The 21,129-nt window shown below is 40.2% G+C and overlaps 1 protein-coding gene and 2 non-coding genes across 3 annotated transcripts in view; 1 reads left to right on the forward strand and 2 right to left on the reverse strand.

The window, feature by feature from the left end:
- STAG1 (stromal antigen 1) overlaps positions 1 to 21,129 on the forward strand; it is a 363,983-nt gene that overhangs the window by 53,738 nt on the left and 289,116 nt on the right. The window lies entirely within an intron of this gene.
- On the reverse strand, positions 11,999 to 12,102 carry LOC126013144 (U6 spliceosomal RNA). Its single transcript, XR_007497474.1, has one exon. It is a non-coding gene; the product is annotated as a U6 spliceosomal RNA (small nuclear RNA).
- Positions 20,973 to 21,079, reverse strand: LOC126013024 (U6 spliceosomal RNA). The gene has a single exon (XR_007497361.1). It is a non-coding gene; the product is annotated as a U6 spliceosomal RNA (small nuclear RNA).

The following is a 21,129-nucleotide window of genomic DNA, read 5'->3' on the forward strand; positions in this document are numbered from 1 at the left end:
AAAACTCCTAGAAACAATCAACCAATACAGTAAAGTGGCTGGATACAAAGTCAATACACAAAAGACAGTAGCGTTTTTATATACAAACAATGAAGTTGAGGAGAGAGAGATTAAAAATACAATTCCATTTAAGATAGTATCAAAAAATATCAAATACCTAGGAATTAATCTTACAAGAGAAGTGAAAGATCTATACCAGGGAAACTTCAAAACACTTCAGAAAGAAATTGAAGACGATCTAAAGAAATGGAAGAACATCCCATCCTCATGGATAGGTAGAATTAACATAGTCAAAATGACTATTTTACCCAAATTGCTATATAGATTTAATGCAATCCCTATCCAAATCCAGACACAATTCTTTAAAGAAATAGAACAATCAATTATAAAATTCATTTGGAACCATAGAAGACCCAGGATAGCTAAACACATTCTGAAAAATGAGAAGTTGGGAGGTATCTCCTTACCTAACTTGAAACTATACTATAAAGCCATAGTAATAAAAACAGCATGGTACTGGAACAGAGACAGGACCTCAGATCAGTGGATTAGAACAGAATTCCCAGACATAAACCCCCAGATATATAGCCAGGTTCTCATTTTTAGTGGCATAGAGTTTCTCAAAGTAGTTTCTGATTACCCTTTGGATCTCTGCCATATCAGTAGTGATCTCTCCTTTTTCATTCCTAATACGAGTTCTCAAGTTTCTCTCTCTCTCTCTTTGTTAGTTTTGCCAGTGGTCTATCAATCTTGTTTATTTTTTCAAAGAACCAACGTCTGCTTTCGTTGATCTTTCAGATTGTTTTTTGGGTTTCCTCTTCGTTGATTTCTGCTCTCAGCTCTGTTATTTCCTCTGTCTCCCTATTTTTGGGTCCTTCTGTTGAGCACTTTCTAGTTCTATTAGCTGTGTCATTAAGCTACTCAGGTAAGCCCCTTCTTTCTTCCTGATGTGTGCTTGCAAAGCTATAAATTTTCCTCTCAGTACTGCTTTCGCTGTGTCCCATAAGTTCTGATAGTTTGTGTCTTTATTGTCATTTGTTTCCAGGAACCTTTTGATTTCCTCCTTGATTTCATCTCGGACCCACTGGTTATTGAGCATGAGGCTGTTTAACTTCCAGGTGTTAAAGTTTTTCTTCTGTGTTCCTTTGGAATTCACAAATAATTTCAGAGCCTTGTAGTCAGCGAAGGTAGTCTGCAAAATTTCTATCCTCTTGATATTATGGAGGTATGCTTTATGTGCCAGCATGTAGTCTATCCTGGAGAATATCCCATGTCCATTGGAAAAGAATGTGTATCCAGGTTTCTGGGGATGGACTGTCCTATATATATCCACTAGGCCTCTTTCTTCCATTTCTCTCCTCAGGTCTAGTATATTCTTGTTGGGTTTCAGTCTGGTTAACCTATCCAGTGTTGACAAAGCCGTGTTGAGGTCCCCCACTATTATTGTGTTGTTATTGATATTATTTTTCAGATATGTCAACAATTGTATTATATTTTGCTGGCCCCTCATCCGGTGCATATATGTTTAGGAGAGTTATTTCTTCCTGCTCTACATACCCCTTGATTAATATAAAATGTCCATCTTTGTCCCTTACAACCTTCCTGAGTATAAAGTTTGCATTATCTGATATTAGTATGGCCACTCCAGCTTTTTTATGGGTGTTGTTTGCTTGGATAATTTTTTCCAGCCTTTTATTTTGAGTCTATGTTTATTCTGATTATTCAGGTGCATTTCTTGTAGGCAGCAGAAGGTTGGATTGAGTTTTTTGATCCATTTCGCCACTCTATGTCTCTTAACTGGTGCATTTAGTCCATTGACATTGAGAGAACGAGTTGTCCTGGGATTTAATGCTATCTTTATATCGAAATTTGGTGTGTCTTTTGGTTAGTCTTGTCTTAAATTAGGTCTTTCAGTTTTTCTCTTAAGACTGGTTTTGAGTCTGTAAAGTTTCTGAGCTGTTTTTTGTCTGTGAAACCATGTATTCTTCCATTAAACTGAAAAGTGAATTTTGCTGGGTACAGTATCTAGGTGAAGCATTCCTTTCATTCAGTCTTGTCACAATATCCCGCCACTGCTTTCTGGCATTGAGTGTTTCTGGTGACAGGTCTGCTATAAATCTCAAGGATTCTCCCTTGAACGTAATTTCCCTTTTTGAACTTACTGTTTTCAGAATTCTGTTTCTATTTGTGGGATTTGTCGTCGTGACTAGATGTGTCTTGGGGTATTTTTTCTGGGGTCTCTTTTGGTTGGTACCCTTCGAGCATGCAGGATTTGATCACATATATTCTTTAGCTCTGGAAGTTTTTCTTTAATGATGTTCTTGACCGTTGATTCTTCCTGGAAATTTTCTTCCTGGGTCTCTGGGACTCCAATGATTCTTAATTTGTTTCTGTTGATCTTATCATAGACTTCTATTTTCATCTGTTCCCATTCTTTGACTAATTTTTCCATTGTCTGTTCATTTGCTTTAAGTTTTTTTTCCCCAAACTCTCCTGCTGTATGGAATTGTTATTTATCTCATCTTGCACAACACCAAGTCTATTCTCAGCTTCTGATACCCTGTCCCAGAGCTTACCCATTTTGTCATTCACTACATTTACTGAGTTTTTCAGGCCTGTTAGTTGACATGTTATTTCAGTTTGGAGTTTTGTGATTTCTGTCTTCATATTTTCTTGGTTCTTATTAGTGTTCTGTTCAACTCAATTCATGGTTTCTTTGAGTTCTTTGAACATCTTCCATATTGCTTGTCTAAAGTCCTTATCTGAGAGGTTGATTAATTGGTTGGTCATTATCTTGTCATCAGAATTGTAATCTTCATTTTCGATGTCTACTGCTGGCCTGTGTAAAATTTTTTCTCATTGTCACACTTGTATTGTGGGTTTTTCTACGTGTTGTGGTGGTATTCATTGGCTAAATGATGCAGGCAGCACACTCCTCTGGCTCCGCCCTATCTGGATGGGTCGACTTGCCTCCAAGGAAGGGGAGTCCTCTGTTGATGAAGCCTCAAACTGGATCAAATCTTAGGCCCGAGCAAGCAGCAGAGAAGAAAGTCCGGAGAGAAATGCTGGGCTTCAGTGATCCAGTACAGTTCTTAGTGTGATTTTTTCTTCTTGTTGTGATGGTGTTCTTTCCTTAGAAAGAGCGCAGGGCCGCCTAGAGAAGCGGAGAGGCTGTGCTCTGCTGGAACCTCTTTTCGGCCCACTCCCAAGAGGTTCACTCGTCAGGAAAGTAGACAGACACATACAGGCAGCACTCAAATTTTTCACAGTTAGGCCCCACTGGGCAGGCGTAGTTTCGTAGATTTTTCCCAACCTGACGTCAGAAACAGAGGACCTGACTTCTGCAAAGTACTGCTTATAGCTGGTTTTCAAGTTATGGAGCAGTTTCTTGGCGTTCCTGCCCTAGAATTGGCCTCTGGGAGAGAGAGTTTTCTGGAGCCTCTCTTGGCCTACTCCAAAGAGATTCACGTGACAGGACAGTAGACAGACACACACAGGCAGCACTCACAATTTTTCACAGTCGGTCCCCACTGGGCAGGTGTAGTTTCGTAGATTTTCCCAGCCTGATGTCACAAACAGGGGACCTGGCTTCTGCAAAGTACTGCTTATAGCTGATTTTCATGTTATGGAGCCGTTCCTTGGCGTTCCTGCACTAGAATGGGCCTCTGGGAGAGTGAGTTTTCTGGAGCCTCTTTTCGGCCACTCCCAAGAGGTTCACGTGAAAGGACAGTAGACACACACACATAGGCATCACTCACAATTTTTCACCGTCGGGCCCCACTGGGCAGGTTTAATTTCGTCTCAAATAGTATTCTAACTATTGTCCTCTAATTCTTTGCCAGCTTCTTGGCCACACTGACCTGGTCTTGAAGAAGTGCATGCTGCGGGAGAGTATGGATTTATTAACTAAATGACAATGTGGCCCTATCCGAACTTAAGTATCCATGTTTGTTCAGATAACTTGAGGGACTGTATGAAACTCACTGTCTCTTCTCATACTGTTATCACCTTTTTTTTTTTTTTTTTTGGTTTTTGGGCCACACCCGGTAACGCTCAGGAGTTGCTCCTGGCTATGTGCTCAGAAGTTGCTCCTGGCTTGGGGGACCATATGGGACACCGGGGGATCGAACCGCGGTCCGTCCAAGGCTAGCGCAGGCAAGGCAGGCACCTTACCTTTAGCGCCACCGCCCGGCCCTGTTATCACCTTTTATATTTATATTCTTCTTAAATATATTTTTATCATTTTATTTAAACATTGTGGTTTATAAACTGTTCACTAGTATTCAGTATTCCAACATCATTCCCGCCACTAGTGTAACATTCCATTCATCATTGGCTTCATTCCCCCTAGCTTGTCTCCTCGGCAGGCATAAAATAATTTTTTATATTGTTTGTTACAAGTATATGTTAATGAAATTATCTAAAGATACTTCAATAAAAGAAAATTTTGAAAATTGTTATACAGTCGGGTCTGTTAAGTTATTATCTCAGAGTTTACTAAGCTGTTCGTTGCTACTAGAGCATTCTGTCTTGTTCTTGTTGAGTTTGGTGGTTCTGTGCTCCATTTCCATCTAACTTGGTATGCTCCTGCAAGTTGAGGAACTTGCAGATATCTAATGTCCGCAAATGTTAGGAACATTCTAGGAACCCTGAGTTCCCTAGAAATGGACTTATGAGCTGATATAGTTGTGGTATGATGTGGCTTCTGGAAGCTGGAGGTGGGAAAGGCTGCTTACCCTTACTCTGAGACTATCCCAGAGATATTAACCCAAGAAAACTGTAGATTTTGTTGGTTAGGTGTCTCTGCTGAGATTAATCATAAAGCAGTCAAGTCGTACATCTGGCATGGTGGCAACAGTGGGGTGTAAATACAGCTGTAAATGGATTTGATAGTTCTGGCTTTCTAGTTAACCCCTCCTGAAATCATCCCTGAGCTTTCTTTTTTCCCCTTTTTTCTTTATTGTTATTATTTTATTTATTTTATTTATTTATTTATTTTGGTTTTTGGGTCACACCCGACAATGCTCAAGGATTACTCCTGGCAGTCTCGGGGGACCATATTGGATGCCGGGATTCGAACCACTGTCCTGCATGCAAGGCAAACCCTCTACCTCCACACTATCTCTCTGGCCCCTTTACTTTTTTAATGTTTTTTTGGGACACACCTATTGGTGCTCCTGGCTCTTCACTCAGAAATCGCTCCTGGCAGGTTCAGGGGACCTTATGGGATGCTGGGAATCGAACCTGGGTCTGTCCCAGGTTAGCCATGTGCAAGGCAAATGCCCTACCACTGTACTACTGCTCCTGTCACCAACCCCAGAGTTTTCTATCAGAAAAAAACTCCCATTAAATTTTGCAGCTTGGCATGCATGCATGTCTTAAGAGACTAGTGAATCTGGAGCCGGTCAGTTGAGCTGATATGGTGGTGACTGTGTGATGTGCTATATTTATGTTTTTAGGTATTCTTTTTGATAGTATATGTAATCTTTTTCTTCTTGGGTGGTTTGGGCTTCATCCAGCAATGGTCAGGGACTACTCCTAGCTATGAGCTGAAGGGGCAGTGTAATGCTGGTCATGAAGAACCACAGCATGCGTTTTTTTTTTTTAGCCATTTTAGCTATTTCCTAGTTTTAGGCATATTCTACCCTACTTCCCTCTGTTTTTTTGTTTCATGCCTGATATTACTTAGGGACACACCTACTTCGTGCTGGGAGTAGAGGTGCTCTTAGTAGAGATCTGGCATTGTGTTATGTGGTACTGGGGATCAAAACAGGCCTCTTGGACACAAACCATATGTTCTAACTCACTGAGCAGTCTTTTTTTTGTCCTCTATGGAGACATAACTGTTTTGGTTCTGTCTTCTGCAAAATCTGGATTCTGTAGACTTTTTCTACTTTTTCAGTTTGGAGCCATTTTGTTCTTTTTGGAGGTTGGGGTTTGAGTTGGGGAAGTGCTCAATGTTTTTGTACATCCACCTGTGCTCCGGGCTTTTATTCCTGATTGTATACTCAGTAATTACTCCTAGAAGGGTTGAGGGGCCAGAAGTTGAATGTGCAAGGCAAGGAGCCTTCCTACTGTGCTATCTTTCTACTGCCCCATGACACCTCCCATCTATTTAGTTTTCTCTGTTGAAGAGAAGTGGTGAAAGTAGGCACCCTTAAAACTCCTTTGTGGAGAAAAGTTTTAATTTTTTTTACCTTTTTTTTAATTTTAGTTTTGTTTTGTTTTCAGGCCACTTTGGGCACTGCTCAGTGTTTAGTCCTGGCTCTGCATTCAGGAATCACTCCTGGTGAGTCTGGAGGATCATATAGAAAGCTGGAGATCAAATTCAGGTCAGCTGCACACAAGGCAAGTGTCTCTATTATGTTGATATACTTTTCTTTTTAGTTTTAGTATTTTTTACCATGAATAATAATTTTTTCCATTAATTCAGATGATTATATTAATTTTCTCTCATTCTTTTAAAATGGTATGCAGGTTGATTATCATGTTGAACCATCCTTACTTTCCAGGAATAAAACTCATATTTGGTCATAGAGTATGATTTTTTTTTTGTATTATACTGTTGAATTTAATTTGGTAGTATTTAGTTGAGTTTTGAAATAATATTTAAATATTGAAAAATATTTATTTTTGTTTATGTAATGCTAATTTTAGTAATTGCAGGGTTTATGTCATTTTCTTTTTTAAAACTTTATTGATTGATTCATTGATTGATTTGTTTCTTGGCCACACCCAGCGGAGCTCAGGGGTCCTTCTGAATGTGCACTCAGAAATTGCTCCTGGCAGGCTGGAGGACCATATGGGATGCTGGGAATCGAACCGGGTCCTTCTTTGGGTCAGCTGCATGCAAGACAAACACCCTACTGCTGTGCTCTCTCTGGCCCCATATGTTCATTTTCTTTTTCCTCTCCTTTTCTCCCCTCTCCCCTCCCCTCCCCCACCCCTCCCCTCTCCTGTCCTCATTTTTTGGGCCACACTGGGTGATGCTCAGTGCTTAATCCCAGCTATGTGCTCGGAAATCACTCTGGCTTGGGGGACCATATGGGACCCTGGGGGATCGAACCACAGTCAGTCCTAGGTTAACGTGTTCTAGGCAAACACCCTCTCGCTTGCATCACAGCTCCAGCCCTCATATGTTCATTTTCTAAATTGAGAGTTTATATAGCCTGATCTTCCAGTTTTTATATATGACATCATTGTTAAGTTATGTCTAATTTAAAGAATATATTATCCCCAAAAATTATAGGCTGAAGAGCTTAACTTTAAATATGAAAATCTCTCAGTTAAGTATAGGTTAGTTGGATAGTTTTTAGTTCTGAAAGTTGCGTAGGATTTTTTTTGGAGGGAAAGGGCACCAGCAGTACTCAGCAATTACACCTGGCATGTTTAGGTGACCATATTGCATGCCAGGGATCAAATCTGGATTTGATGCTTGCAAGCAAGTGCCCTATCTGCTATACTGTTGCTTCAGGTCCCCCAAAAGATGCATACTCTTTTGTTTTTGTTTTTGGGTCACACCCAGCAGTGCTCAGGAGCTACTCCTGGCTCTAGGCTCAGAAATTGCTCCTGACAGACCCGGGGGACCATATGGGATGCCAGGACTCGAACCACCATCCTTCCACATGCAAGGCAAACACCCTACCTCCATGTTATCTCTTCGGCTTTAAAAGATGCATATTCTTAAATGAAGAAATAGGAAAGGTACTATTTGTAGTATTCGTGTGTGTGTGTGTGTGTGTGTGTGTGTGTGTGTGTGTGTGTGTGTTTGTGTGTGTTTTGGGTCACACCCTGCAGTGCTCAGGGGTTATTCCTGGCTCCAGGCTTAGAAATTGCTCCTGGCAGGCACAGGGGACCATATGGGATGCCGGGATTCGAACCGATGACCTCCTGCATGAAAGGCAAACGCCTTACCTCCATGCTATCTCTCCAGCCCCCTATATGTAGTATTCTGAACTATAATTCTCTGATTAATAATTTGGTCAGAATGATTTTATTTTCTCAGTACCATTTAACTCCTATTTCATGCTGTTTTTTACATATCTGTTTACCAGTAGCTTTATGCAAGTATAATGCTTTAAAAATTTAAGATTTATAAAACTTAATGTTAGTACTTCATGCATTAAACATTCTCATACCTGTTGGGTTACTGGTCCCACCCTAGTCAATATTTATATTCCAGTCTAAGGTGTAATCTGGTTGTGAGATTATTTGATTATTCCCTACTTGGTATTCTCTCCTACCCTAGGGAGTGGCTGGTTGTTGTGGAAAAAAACAAAAACAAAAAACAAAAAACGGGTCTGTGGAAGGTAGGCAATCATTCTTTGGTCTTCCGCCACTAAGCTACTTTCCTTTTAGGAGCTTGTATGTGGGATTCCTAGATTGAGTGTTGGATTTCCTGAACTCCTTCTTATGCCTTTTCAGTGTGTCAACATTTGCATGCACACATGCTTACTTAAGCTGCTTACTTAAGACCATTTCCCAATTCTGTTGTCTTGGGCATTTCTTATTTCTCTACTATGCTTTATGTTTCTTTATTTCTTACATATGAGAGAGACCATTCTGTGTCTATCCCTCTCACTTTGACTAAATTCACACAGCACGATACTCTCCAGATCCATCCACATAGCAACAAATCACATCTTTTCTTACAGCCAAAGTATTTGATTGTGTATATGTACCACATTTCTTTATACATTCATCTGTTTTGGGATATTTCCAGATTTTGTCTATTGTGAATAATGGTGCAATGAACATTGAAGTGCAAGTGTCTTTTCTAAATAGTTTTTGGGTCCTTGGAGTAAATCCCCAGAAGTATAATTGCTGAATCATATTGAAGCTCAGTTCTAGTTTTTGAGAAGCATTCATATTGTTTTTCAAAAGGACTGGATGAGTTGGCCTTCCCACTAGCAGTGGATGCAGGTTCTCCCCCCCACCCCCCAATATATCTTGACACTTTCTCTTCTTTTTCGGATATGTTTCATTAGCATGAGACTCATTGTTTTGATTTGTATTTCCCTTATGATAAATCATGCAGAGAATTTTTCTTTTTGTTTGTTTGTTTATTTGTTTATTTTATTTTAGTATTTGGGCCACACCCGGTGATGATCACGGGTTAGTCCTGGCTATGCGCTCAGAAGTCGCTCCTGGCAAGGGAGACTATATAGGTTCCCAGGACCAAACCCAGGTCTGTCCTGGGCAGCTGCATGTGAAGCAAGTGCCCTACTGCTGCGCTATTGCTCCGGCCCCAATACAGAGAATTTTTTTATACTTTTTGGCCATCTGCATGACTTAAGGAAATTTCTGTTCATCTCTACTCCTCTCCTTTTTTGGGGGGATGGGTTATACCCTGCATCAAACACAAGTTGACCTCCTGAAAGGCAATTACCCTATCTGTTATACTCTCTTCAGATCCTTCCCCTTATATTTTTAGAGCATAGGGGTGAATTATAATTTTTAATTGGACAGAATTGATATTTTGATGTTTCTACTTGAACTGTTTAGTTTATAATTTTACAGAAAGATATAAATGAGAATGTTAAACACTGTGCCACTAAAAAACTTGCCTGTTTTTCTTTCCACTAAAAACTGTCCCTATGCCACTCTAAAGCTTATAAATAATGCAGTATATATTGCTCTACATTGGTTTATCTTCATATAATCTCATTCAATGTTTTGGGGTATTCTCAACTAAACATAGATGTATTGGTGGTAGTTATAAAATTGCAATTACTTAAATTTATTTTTTTGTTTGTGTTTTTTATTTAGTTTTGGGACCATACCTGTGGATGCTCAGGGATTAGTCCTGGCTATGCACTCAGAAATCACTCCTGGCTTGGGGAACCATATGGAATGCTGGGAGATTGAATCCTGGTCTGTCTTAGGTTAGCACGTGCAAGGCAAACGCCCTATGGCTTGTGCCACCACTTCAGCCCCTACTTAATTTATTATTTTGCTTTTTGGTGCTTTACTAACCACACATCTACAGTGTTGTTTTTGTTTTTGTTTTTTATATATAACTTTTATATAAGTTATAACTTTTACTTTCTTTTTCTTTTTTTTTCTTTTTTGGGTCACACCCGGCAGCGCTCAGGGGTTACTCCTGGCTCTGCACTCAGAAATCGCCCCTGGAAGGCATGGGGGACCATAGGGGATGCTGGGATTCGAACCATCGTCCTGCATGCAAGGCAAATGCCTTACCTCCATGCTATCTCTCCGGCCCCGAAAGTTATAACTTTTAATATTTTATTTTCATAACTTCTTAATGCTGCTTGATATTTTTGCCTCAACATGATGTACTGTTCAAAACTATTTTATAATTCCCACTTCATCAGAATAGTCTTAAATTTTCTATTATTATGGATTTATAATAATAATAATTGTGGGGGGCCGGGCGGTGGCGCTAAAGGTAAGGTGCCTGCCTTGCCTGCGCTAACCTTGGACGGACCGCGGTTCGATCCCCCGGTGTCCCATATGGTCCCCCAAGCCAGGAGCAACTTCTGAGCACATAGCCAGGAGTAACCCCTGAGCGTTACTGGGTGTGGCCCAAAAACCAAAAAAAAAAAAATAAAAAAAATAATTGTGATTATTATGTAATACTGTGATTATTATAACATATAATAATTATTATTCAGGGCTCTACCTTTGGGTGCTCATAGGGATCACTCCTGGTGGAATGAGTGCCGGATATCAATCTTGGGTCTGCCATGTGCAAGGCACATGGTATATTATCACTTCAGCCCATCTTTTTTTTTATTGTTATTATTTTTTTTTTATTTTTGGGTTACACCCACTCTTGGCTCTGCACTCAGAAGTTACTCCTGGCAGGCTCAGGGGAGCATATGGGATGCCTGGAATCAACTCCATCTGGTGTTGACCTTGTGCAAGACAAACATCTTACTGCCGTGCTATCACTCTGACCCTTTACCTTTTCTATTTTAAGCAGTTTTGCATTTATAAACTTCTATTCTTCCAGATGATTTTATTTGCTTATTTATTTATTTTGGTTTCTGGGTCGCACCTGGCTTCACTCAGGGGTTACTCCTGGCTCTACGCTCAGAAATAGCTTCTGCCAGGCTCGGGGGACCATATGGGATGCCGGGATTCGAACCACTGTCCTTCTGCATGCAAGGCAAATGCTTTACCTCCATGCTATTTCTCTGGCCCCAGATGATTTTATTTTTGTGGAATAGTTTTTTAGTAGTAGAATAGCTGGATTGAGGTTTTTCAATATTTTACTTTTATTTAGCTGTGGCCAAATTTTTCAACCAGCTATGTAGAGGAACACACTTGGTCCTACATTGCAGTGTGAGAAATTGGGCTATATATATGGATAGCCTTTTTGTTTTTATAAAGTGGCCAGTCTAATTTGTCTAATGTTTCTTATTGCTTTTAGTATGAATTTTAATTTATTCTAATATGAATTAATATGAACTTCCATGACTTTTAATGATTTTCATAATTATTTCTGCACTTCAGGTTTTGCTGTGTTGCAAATTGTTCTTTTGATATCTTTTACACAAATTACCATTTTTCTTAATTTGAAGGGCTCATGTGTTAAAATAATAATGTCTCCTGTATTGCTAATGTTTTTATTTTTCCCTTAGTATACAACTTTGATTTTTTTATTAAGTGTTTTGTTTTTTTTTTTTTTTTGGTCACACCGAGCAATGTTCAGAGATCATTCTTGCCTTTGCTCTCTGGAACCACATAGGGTGACATATAGGGACCATATAGGGTGTCAGGGTTCAAATCCAGATCAGGTGTTTGCAAGGTAACCTTTTTTACTGTACTATCTCTCCAGCTTCTCAGCACAAATTATTTTATTTATTTATTTATTTGGTTTGGGGGTCACATTTAGTGATGCTCAGGGGTTACTCCTGGCTCTGCACTCAGCGGTCATTCTTGGCAGTACTTGGGGGACCAGATGGGATGCCAGGGATCAAACCTGGGTTGGCTGTGTACAAAGCAAATTTGGACCCTAAATTATTATTTTTTTTAAAATATGGAACGCTTCACGAATTTGCATGTCATCCTTGCGCAGGGGACATGCTAATCTCTGTATCGCTCCAATTTTAGTATATGTGCTGCCGAAGTGAGCACCCCAAATTATTTTAATTAAAATATTTTAGGGTGCTGGAGCGATAGTGCAGCAGTACAGTGTATGCCTCGCGTGTGGCCTTCCTGGAACAGACTGGGGATCAATCCCTGGCATCGTATATGGTCCCCTGAGCTTGCCAGGACTGTGGAGTCAGAGTCAAGGAGTTGGAGTTGGAGTTGGAGAAAATTTTGGGTACCTGGAGTTGGAGTCGAGGAATCAGAGTTGGAGGAAATTTTGGGTACCTGGAGTTGAAGTCGAGGAGTTGGAGTCGGAGCTGGACTTCCACAGCCCTCGCCAGGATCAATTTCTGAGTGTAGAGCCAGGAGTAACCCTGAGTACTGCCAGGTGTAACCCTGAGTACTGCCAGGTGTTGCCCCCAATTTTTTTATTTTTATTTATTTTTATTTTTTTATTTTATTTAAACACCTTGATTACATACATGATTGTGTTTGGGTTTCAGTCATGTAAAGAACACCACCCACCACCAGTGCAACATTCCCATTACCAATGTCCCAAATCTCCCTCCTCCCCACCCGACCCCCACCTGTACTCTAAACAGGCTCTCCATTTCCCTCATACATTCTTATTATTAAGACAGTTCAAAATGTAGTTATTTCTCTAACTAAACTCATCACTCTTTGTGGTGAGCTTCCTGAGGTGAGCTGGAACTTCCAGCTCTTCTCTTTTGTGTCTGAAAATTATTATTGCAAGAATGTCTTTCGTTTTTCTTAAAACCCATAGATGAGTGAGACCATTCTGCATTTTTCTCTCTCTCTCTCTGACTTATTTCACTCACCATAATAGATTTCGTGTACATCATGTATAGGAAAATTTTATGACTTGATCTCTCTTGACAGCTGCATAATATTCCATTGTGTATATGTACCACAGTTTCTTTAGCCATTCGTCTGTTGAAGGGCATCTTGGTTGTTTCCAGAGTCTTGCTATGGTAAATAGTGCTGCAATGAATATAGGTGTCAGGAAGGGGTTTTTGTATTGTATTTTTGTGTTCCTAGGGTATATTCCTAGGAGTGGTATAGCTGGGTCCTATGGGAGCTCGATTTCTAGTTTTTGGAGGAATCTCCATATCGCTTTCCATAAAGGTTGAACTAGACGGCATTCCCACCAGCAGTGAATAAGAGTTCCTTTCTCTCCACATCCCCGCCAACACTGTTTATTCTCATTCTTTGTGATGTGTGCCATTCTCTGTGGTGTGAGGTGGTATCTCATCATTGTTTTGATTTGCATCTCCCTGATGATTAGAGATGTGGAGCATTTTTTCATGTGTCTTTTGGCCATTTGTATTTCTTCTTTGTCAAAGTGTCTGTTCATTTCTTCTCCCCATTTTTTCATGGGACTAGATGTTTTTTTCTTGTAAAGTTCTGTCAGTGCCTTGTATATTTTGGAGATTAGCCCCTTGTCTGATGGGTATTGGGTGAATAGTTTCTCCCACTCAGTGGGTGGCTCTTGTATCCTGGGCACTATTTCTTTTGAGGTGCAGAAGCTTCTCAGCTTAATATATTCCCATCTGTTAATCTCTGCTTTCACTTGCTTGGAGAGTGCTTGGAGAGTGCAGTTTCCTCCTTGAAGATGCCTGTAGTCTCAATGTCCTGGAGTGTTTTGCCTATGTGTTGTTCTATATATCTTATGGTTTCGAAAGGGTCTGATATCGAGGTCTTTAATCCATTTGGATTTTACCTTCGTACATGATGTTAGCTGGGGGTCTAAGTTCAATTTTTTGCAAGTGGCTATCCAGTTGTGCCAACACCACTTGTTGAAGAGGCTTTCCCTGCTCCTTTTAGGATTTCCTGCTCCTTTATCAAAAATTAGGTGATTGTATGTCTGGGGAACATTTTCTGAGTATTCAAGCCTATTCCACTGATCTGAGGGCCTGTCCTTATTCCAATACCATGCTGTTTTGATAACTATTGCTTTGTAGTAAAGTTTAAAGTTGGGGAAAGTAATTCCTCCCATATTCTTTTTCCCAATGACTGCTTTAGCTATTCTAGGGTGTTATTGTTCCAATCGAATTTCAAAAGTGCCTGATCCACTTCTTTGAAGAATGTCATGGGTATCTTTAGAGGGATCACATTAAATCTGTATAATGCCTTGGGGAGTATTGCCATTTTGATGATGTTAATCCTGCCAATCCATGAGCAGGGTATGTGTTTCCATTTCCGCGTGTCCTCTCTTATTTCTTGGAGCACATTTTATAGTTTTCTTTGTATAGGTCTTTCACATTTTTAGTCAGGTTGATTCCAAGATATTTGAGTTTGTGTAGCATTATTGTGAATGGGGTTGTTTTCATAATGCCCATGTCTTCCTTATTACTATTGGTGTATAGAAAGGCCATTGATTTTTGTGTGTTAATTTTGTAGCCTGCCACCTTGCTATATGAATCTATTGTTTCTAGAAGCTTTTTGGTAGAGTCTTTAGGGTTTTCTAAGTAGAGTATCATGTCATCTGCAAACAGTGAGAGCTTGACTTCTTCCTTTCCTATCTGGATTCCCTTGATATCTTTTTCTTGCCTAATCGCTATAGCAAGTACTTCCAGTGCTATGTTGAATAGGAGTGAAAGAGGACAGCCTTGTCTTGTGCCAGAATTTAGCGGGAAGGCTTTTAGTTTTTCTCCACTGAGGATAATATTTGCCACTGGCTTGTGGTAGATGGCCTTAACTATATTGAGAAAGGTTCCTTCCATTCCCATCTTGCTGAGAGTTTTGATCAAGAATGGGTGTTGGACCTTATCAAATGCTTTCTCTGCATCTATTGATATTATCATGTGGTTTTTATTTTTCTTGTTGTTGATGTTGTGTATTATGTTGATAGATTTACGGATGTTAAACCATCCTTGCATTCTTGGGATGAAACCTACTTGATCAGTCTTCTTAATGAGGCATTGAATCCTATTTGCCAGGAATTTGTTGAGGATCTTTGCATCTGTATTCATCATCGATATTGGACTGTAATTTTCTTTTTTCGTAGCATCTCTGTCTGGTTAGGTATCAAGGTGATGTTGGCTTCATAAAAGCTATTTGGAAGTGTTTCCGTTTGTTCAATTTCATGAAAGAGTCTTGCCAGGATTGGTAGTAGTTCCTCTTGGAAAGTTTGAAAGAATTCATTAGTGAATCCATCTGGGCCTGGTCTTTTGTTTTTGGGCAGACATTTGATTACCGTTTCAATTTCATCAATGGCCATGGGGTTGTTTAGATATGCTACATCCTCTTCCTTCAACTGTGGAAGATTATAAGAGTCCAAGAATTTATCTATTTTTTTCCAGCTTCTCATTTTTAGTGGTGTAGAGTTTCTCAAAGTAGTTTCTGATTACCCTTTGGATCTCTGTCATATCAGTAGTGATCTCTCCTTTTTCATTCCTAATACGAGTTCTCAAGTTTCTCTCTCTTCTTTCTTTGTTAGGTTTGCCAGTGGTCTATCAATCTTGTTTATTTTTTCAAAGAACCAACTTCTGCTTACATTGATCTTTTGGATTGTTTTTTGGGTTTTCACTTCGTTGATTTCTGCTCTCAGCTTTTGTTATTTCCTTCTGTCTCCCTATTTTTGGGTCCTTTTGTTGAGCACTTTCTAGTTCTATTCGCTGTGTCATTAAGCTACTCAGGTAAGCTCCTTCATCCTTCCTGATGTGTGCTTGCAAAGCTATAAATTTTCCTCTCAGTACTGCTTTTGCTGTGTCCCATAATTTCTGATAGTTTGTGTCTTTAATGTCATTTGTTTCCAGGAACCTTTTGATTTCCTCCTTGATTTCATCTCGGACCACTGGTTATTGAGCATGAGGCTGTTTAACTTCCAGGTGTTCAAGTTTTTCTTCTGTGTTCCTTTGGAATTCACAAATAATTTCAGAGCCTTGTAGTCAGCGAAGGTAGTCTTCAAAATTTCTGTCCTCTTGATATTATGGAGGTATGCTTTATGTGCCAGCATGTAGTCTATCCTGGAGAATATCCCATGTCCATTGGAGAAGAATGTGTATCCAGGTTTCTGGGGATGAACTGTCCTATATATATCCACTAGGCCTCTTTCTTCCATTTCTCTCCTCAGGTCTAGTATATTCTTGTTGGGTTTCAGTCTGGTTGACCTATCCAGTGTTAACAAAGACATGTTGAGGTCCCCCACTATTATTGTGTTGTTATTGATATTATTTTTCAGATATGTCAACAATTGTATTATATTTTGCTGGCCCCTCATCCGGTGCATATATGTTTAGGAGAGTTATTTCTTCCTGCTCTACATACCCCTTGATTAATATAAAATGTCCATCTTTGTCCCTTACAACCTTCCTGAGTATAAAGTTTGCATTATCTGATATTAGTATGGCCACTCCAGCTTTTTTATGGGTGTTGTTTGCTTGGATAATTTTTTCCAGCCTTTTATTTTGAGTCTATGTTTATTCTGATTATTCAGGTGCATTTCATGTAGGCAGCAGAAGGTTGGATTGAGTTTTTTGATCCATTTCGCCACTCTGTGTCTCTTAACTGGTGCATTTAGTCCATTGACATTGAGAGAAAGAATTGACCTGAGATTTAATGCCATCTTTATATCGAAATTTGGTGTGTCTTTTGGTTAGTCTTGTCTTAAATTAGGTCTTTCAGTTTTTCTCTTAAGACTGGTTTTGAGTCTGTTTTTTGTCTGTGAAACCATGTATTCTTCCGTCAAACCGGAGAGTGAGTTTTGCCAGGTACAGTATGCTAGGTGAAGCATTCATTTCATTCAGTCTTGTCGCAGTATCCCACCACTGCTTTCTGGCATTGAGTGTTTCTGGTGACATGTCTGCTGTAAATCTCAAGGATGCTTGCTTGAACCTAATTTCCCCTTTTATTCTTGCTGTTTCCAGAATTCTGTCTGTATCTGTGGGATTCGTCATTGTGACTAGGATGTGTCTTGGGGTGGTTTTTCTGGGGTCTCTTTTGTTTGGTACCCTTCGAGCATGCAGGATTTGATCACATATATTCTTTAGCTCTGGAAGTTTTTCTTTAATGATGTTCTTGACCGTTGATTCTTCTTGGAAATTTTCTTCCTGGGTCTCTGGTACTGCAATGATTCTTAAGTTGTTTCTGTTGATCTTATCATAGACTTCTATTTTCATCTGTTCCAGTTCTTTGACTATTTTTTCTGTTGTCTGTTTATTTGCTTTAATTTTTTTTTCAAATCTCTCCTGCTGTATGAAATTGTTATGTATCTCATCTTCCACAGCACCAAGTCTATTCTCAGCTTCTGATTCCCTGTATCAGAGCTTATCCATTTTGTCATTCACTTCGTTTACTGAGTTTTTCAGGCCTGTTAGTTGACATGTTATTTCAGTTTGGAGTTTTGTGATTTCTGTCTTCATATTTTCTTGGTTCTTATTAGTGTTCTGTTCAACTCAATCCATGGTTTCTTTGAGTTCTTTGAGCATCTTCCATATTGCTAGTCTAAAGTCCTTATCTGAGAGGTTGATTAATTGGTTGGTCATTATCTGGTCATCAGAATTGTCATCTTCATTCTCTATGTCTGCTGCTGGCCTGTGTTTTATTCTCATTGTCACACTTGTATTGTTGGTTTTTCTACGTGTTGTGGTGGTATTCATTGGCTAAATGATTCAGGCAGCACACTCCTCTGGCTCCACCTTTTCTGGATGGGCCGACTTGCCTCTTAAGGGAGGGGAGTCCTCCGTGGATGAAGCCGCCTCACACAGGATCAAAACTTAGGCCCGAGCACACAGCAGAGAAGACAGTCCGGAGAGAAATGCTTGCTTCTGTGATCCAGCACAGTTCTTACTTTGATATTTTTTTGGTGTTTAGGCCACATCCGGCGGTGCTCAGGGGTTGCTCCTGGCTATCTGCTCAGAAATAGCTCCTGGCAGGCATGGGGTCCATATGGTACACCGGGATTCCAAGCAACCACTGTTGGTTTGGATTGGCTGCTTGCAAGGCAAACACAGCTGTGCTATCTCTCTGGGCCCTCTTAGTGTGATTTTTTTCTTTTTGTTGCGATTGTGTTCTTTTCTTAGAAAGAGTGCAGGGCCGCTTAGTGAAGGGGAGCTAAGTGCTCTGCTGGAGCCTCTTTTCGGCCTACTCCCAAGAGGTTCACGCAACAGGATAGTAGACAAACACAAACAGGCAGCACTCACAGTTTTTCACAGTCTGGCCCCACTGGGCAGGCTTAGTTTCGTGGATTTTCCCAGTCTGAAGTCACAAAAATGGGACCGCCTTCTGCAATGCATAGTCGGTTTTCACGTTATGGAGTCCTGCCCTGGAATTGGCCTCTGGGAGAGCAAGTTTTCTGTACCCTCTTTTCGGCCCACTCCCAAGAGGTTCATGCATCAGGATAGTAGTCAGACACAAAGAGGCAGCACTCACAGTTTTTCACAGTTGGGCTCCACTGGGCAGGCGTAGTTTTGTGGATTTTCCCAGCCTGACGTCACCCCAATTTTTTTTTAATATTGCAATGAACTACTTGCTTAGTTGTTGTGAGCTTTGCTGGCAAAGACCCTGAGACCTGCTTAGAGTTTTCCTTCTTGTCCCCAATCCACATTCCATATACACACAAAAGAAGAATTGGGGTGCTGACTTTATGATATAGCATTAGCATATATAAATCTTGGAAATATTTTACTTATAGAAGGTATCCAAATAAAAAGTTTTGGCAGTGTCTGTGATTACTTAGAACAAGCCAAGCAAATCCAGAGATAAAATATAGGTTACTGATGATCAGGCTTTGAGTAAGGGGAATTGTGTGTGTGTGTGTGTGTGTGTGTGTGTGTGTGTCCCTTTGTATATAATTTGGGTATTTAGGTCTGATCCCCCCCTTTTTTTTTATTTCCACTCAATGTTCATGAGACTTCTTTTCCCTGGTACCATCCCCTTTTTTTCCTCCTCAATTTATTAGGCAGAACAAGCTGATTTGTGTTATGTGGTTCTGTTGAAAAAGCAGGGATGAGCCCCTGTGGAGAAGCTATGAATTTAAATTTAAAAGAAGAAACAAAAAAAGAAAAAAACAAAACCACATCAAAAAAAAAAGGAGGTGGGCTGGTATGTGGCAAGTTTAGGCACTGTATCAAAGAAATTAGAAAGAAAATTCCCTTGGCCTAAAGATACAGTATTTCTTGAAGTATACTGTTTTTGGATCAACTATATGCTACTGCCATGCTCATTGGTTTTTTTTTGTTTGTTTGTTTGTTTTTGGTTCACACTGTCAGCACTCAGGGTTTACTCCTGGCTCTACACTCAGAAATTGCTTGTGGCAGGCTCAGGGGACCATATGGGATGTTTGAATTCAAACCACCGTCTTTCTGCATGCAAGGCAAATGCCTTATTACCTCCATGCTATCTCTTCGGCCCCTACCATGCTCATTGTTGAACTCCAAGGTTCTTTGTTTTTGGCGGGGGGTTACACCTAGTGGTTCTCAGGGGTTCCTCCTGGCTCTATGCTCAGAAATTGCTTGTGGCAGGCTCAGGGGACCATATGGGATTCCGGGATTCGAACCACCATCCTTCTGCATGCAAGGCAAATGCTCTACCTCCATTCTATCTCTCCGCCCCCCCACCCCCACCCCAGGTTCTTTTTTATGGTGTCAGGAAATGTTTTGCTCAGTTGTGGTTGTCAAAGTCAATCTTCTGTAATTTGAGGTCTTGGTTTTTTCTACTGGCCCTAGGACAAAGTCTAGGATAGAGTTTTTATGGTTTCATAAGTTCTGCTCTGTCACGGTTGTTGCAGTCAGTCTTCTGTAATTTAGTGATTTGGTTTTTGCAAAGGTCGAAGAGTGTTTTGTCTTCTGATTTCATCTCACCATTAGGTGATGAGGTTGGGGAACCTGCCCTTAGATCAAGTTGTTGTTGTTTCCTCATCATCAGGATGTCCCAGGCACCTAGTCTGGGGTAAGTTGTTGCTAGAGAGGTATTAGGGATTCTGGGAGAGGGAGTAGGGGAAGGGGTTGGTTCCTGGTGCTGGTGCAGGGAACTGTGTCAGTTCTAATGTTGGGATCAAGGATTTGTGTTGGGTAGTCGATGTCTGATCTCATGCTGTGTAAGTCAAGTCCCCCTGACAAGCGTTTAGGGTATGAGCTGCCCCTTGATGCCAAAATTGGATTTGAAGAGTTCTTGATAGTAGTGATGAAGATAAACTTTGTGAACAGTTACTGTGTTGTATACTTGATTTCATGATAAGTGAATTATATTTCAATTTTAAGTGATCAGTGTAATTGTCCCTAGGTTGAAGCTTGCATTAGCTACTTGAAACCAGAATACCCTTGATAAAATAGGGTTTTGTTTTTCTTACATAATAAGCAGTTGCTTGTTTGACATACTAGTACAATTATATCAGAACAGATGTCTCCATAATTAATTCTTGGCCTATTTTTTAATATTTGCATATGGCAATTATGATTCAAAGTATTGGAATATATTGGAACAGAAGCACAATGACTTTACCAGGAACTGCAGAGCAGATTTCAATTCTCAATTACTGGATCAGGCTAATCGCGCGGGTGTGCGCGTGCGTGCGTGTCTCTCTCTCTCTCTCTCTCTCTCTCTCTCTCTCTCTCTCTCTCTCTCTCTCTCTCTCTCTCTATCTATCTATCTCTATCTATCTATCTATCTCTCTCTATCTCTCTCTCAGGGTTTACTCCTGGCTCTGCACTCAGAAGTCGCTCCTGCCTGGCCTCGGGGACCATATGGAATGCCAGGAATCCAAAAGAAGGCAAACACCCTTCTGCTGTGTTATAGCTCAGGTCCCCCTAATTGTTCTTTTGATCTAGAATTTTGTTGAGGAAAAGGTAGTTGGGGATAAAATTTTGGTTTGAAAGTTTCCTTTTGCAGGAGCTATCCTGTTTGGATCCTTATTTCAAATAACATTTTTTGTTTTGTTTTGTTTTGTTTTTTTTTTAAATATGGAACGCTTCACGAATTTGCGTGTCACCCTTGCGCAGGGGCCATGCTAATCTTCTCTGTACCATTCCAATTTTAGTATATGTGCTGCCGAAGCGAGCACAAATAACATTTTTGTTACTGTTTGTTTAGGCTTTTGGGCCACCCCGGAGA

Source organism: Suncus etruscus, chromosome 6, assembly GCF_024139225.1.
Source record: "Suncus etruscus isolate mSunEtr1 chromosome 6, mSunEtr1.pri.cur, whole genome shotgun sequence".
In the NCBI taxonomy this organism is placed as follows: Eukaryota; Metazoa; Chordata; class Mammalia; order Eulipotyphla; family Soricidae; genus Suncus; species Suncus etruscus.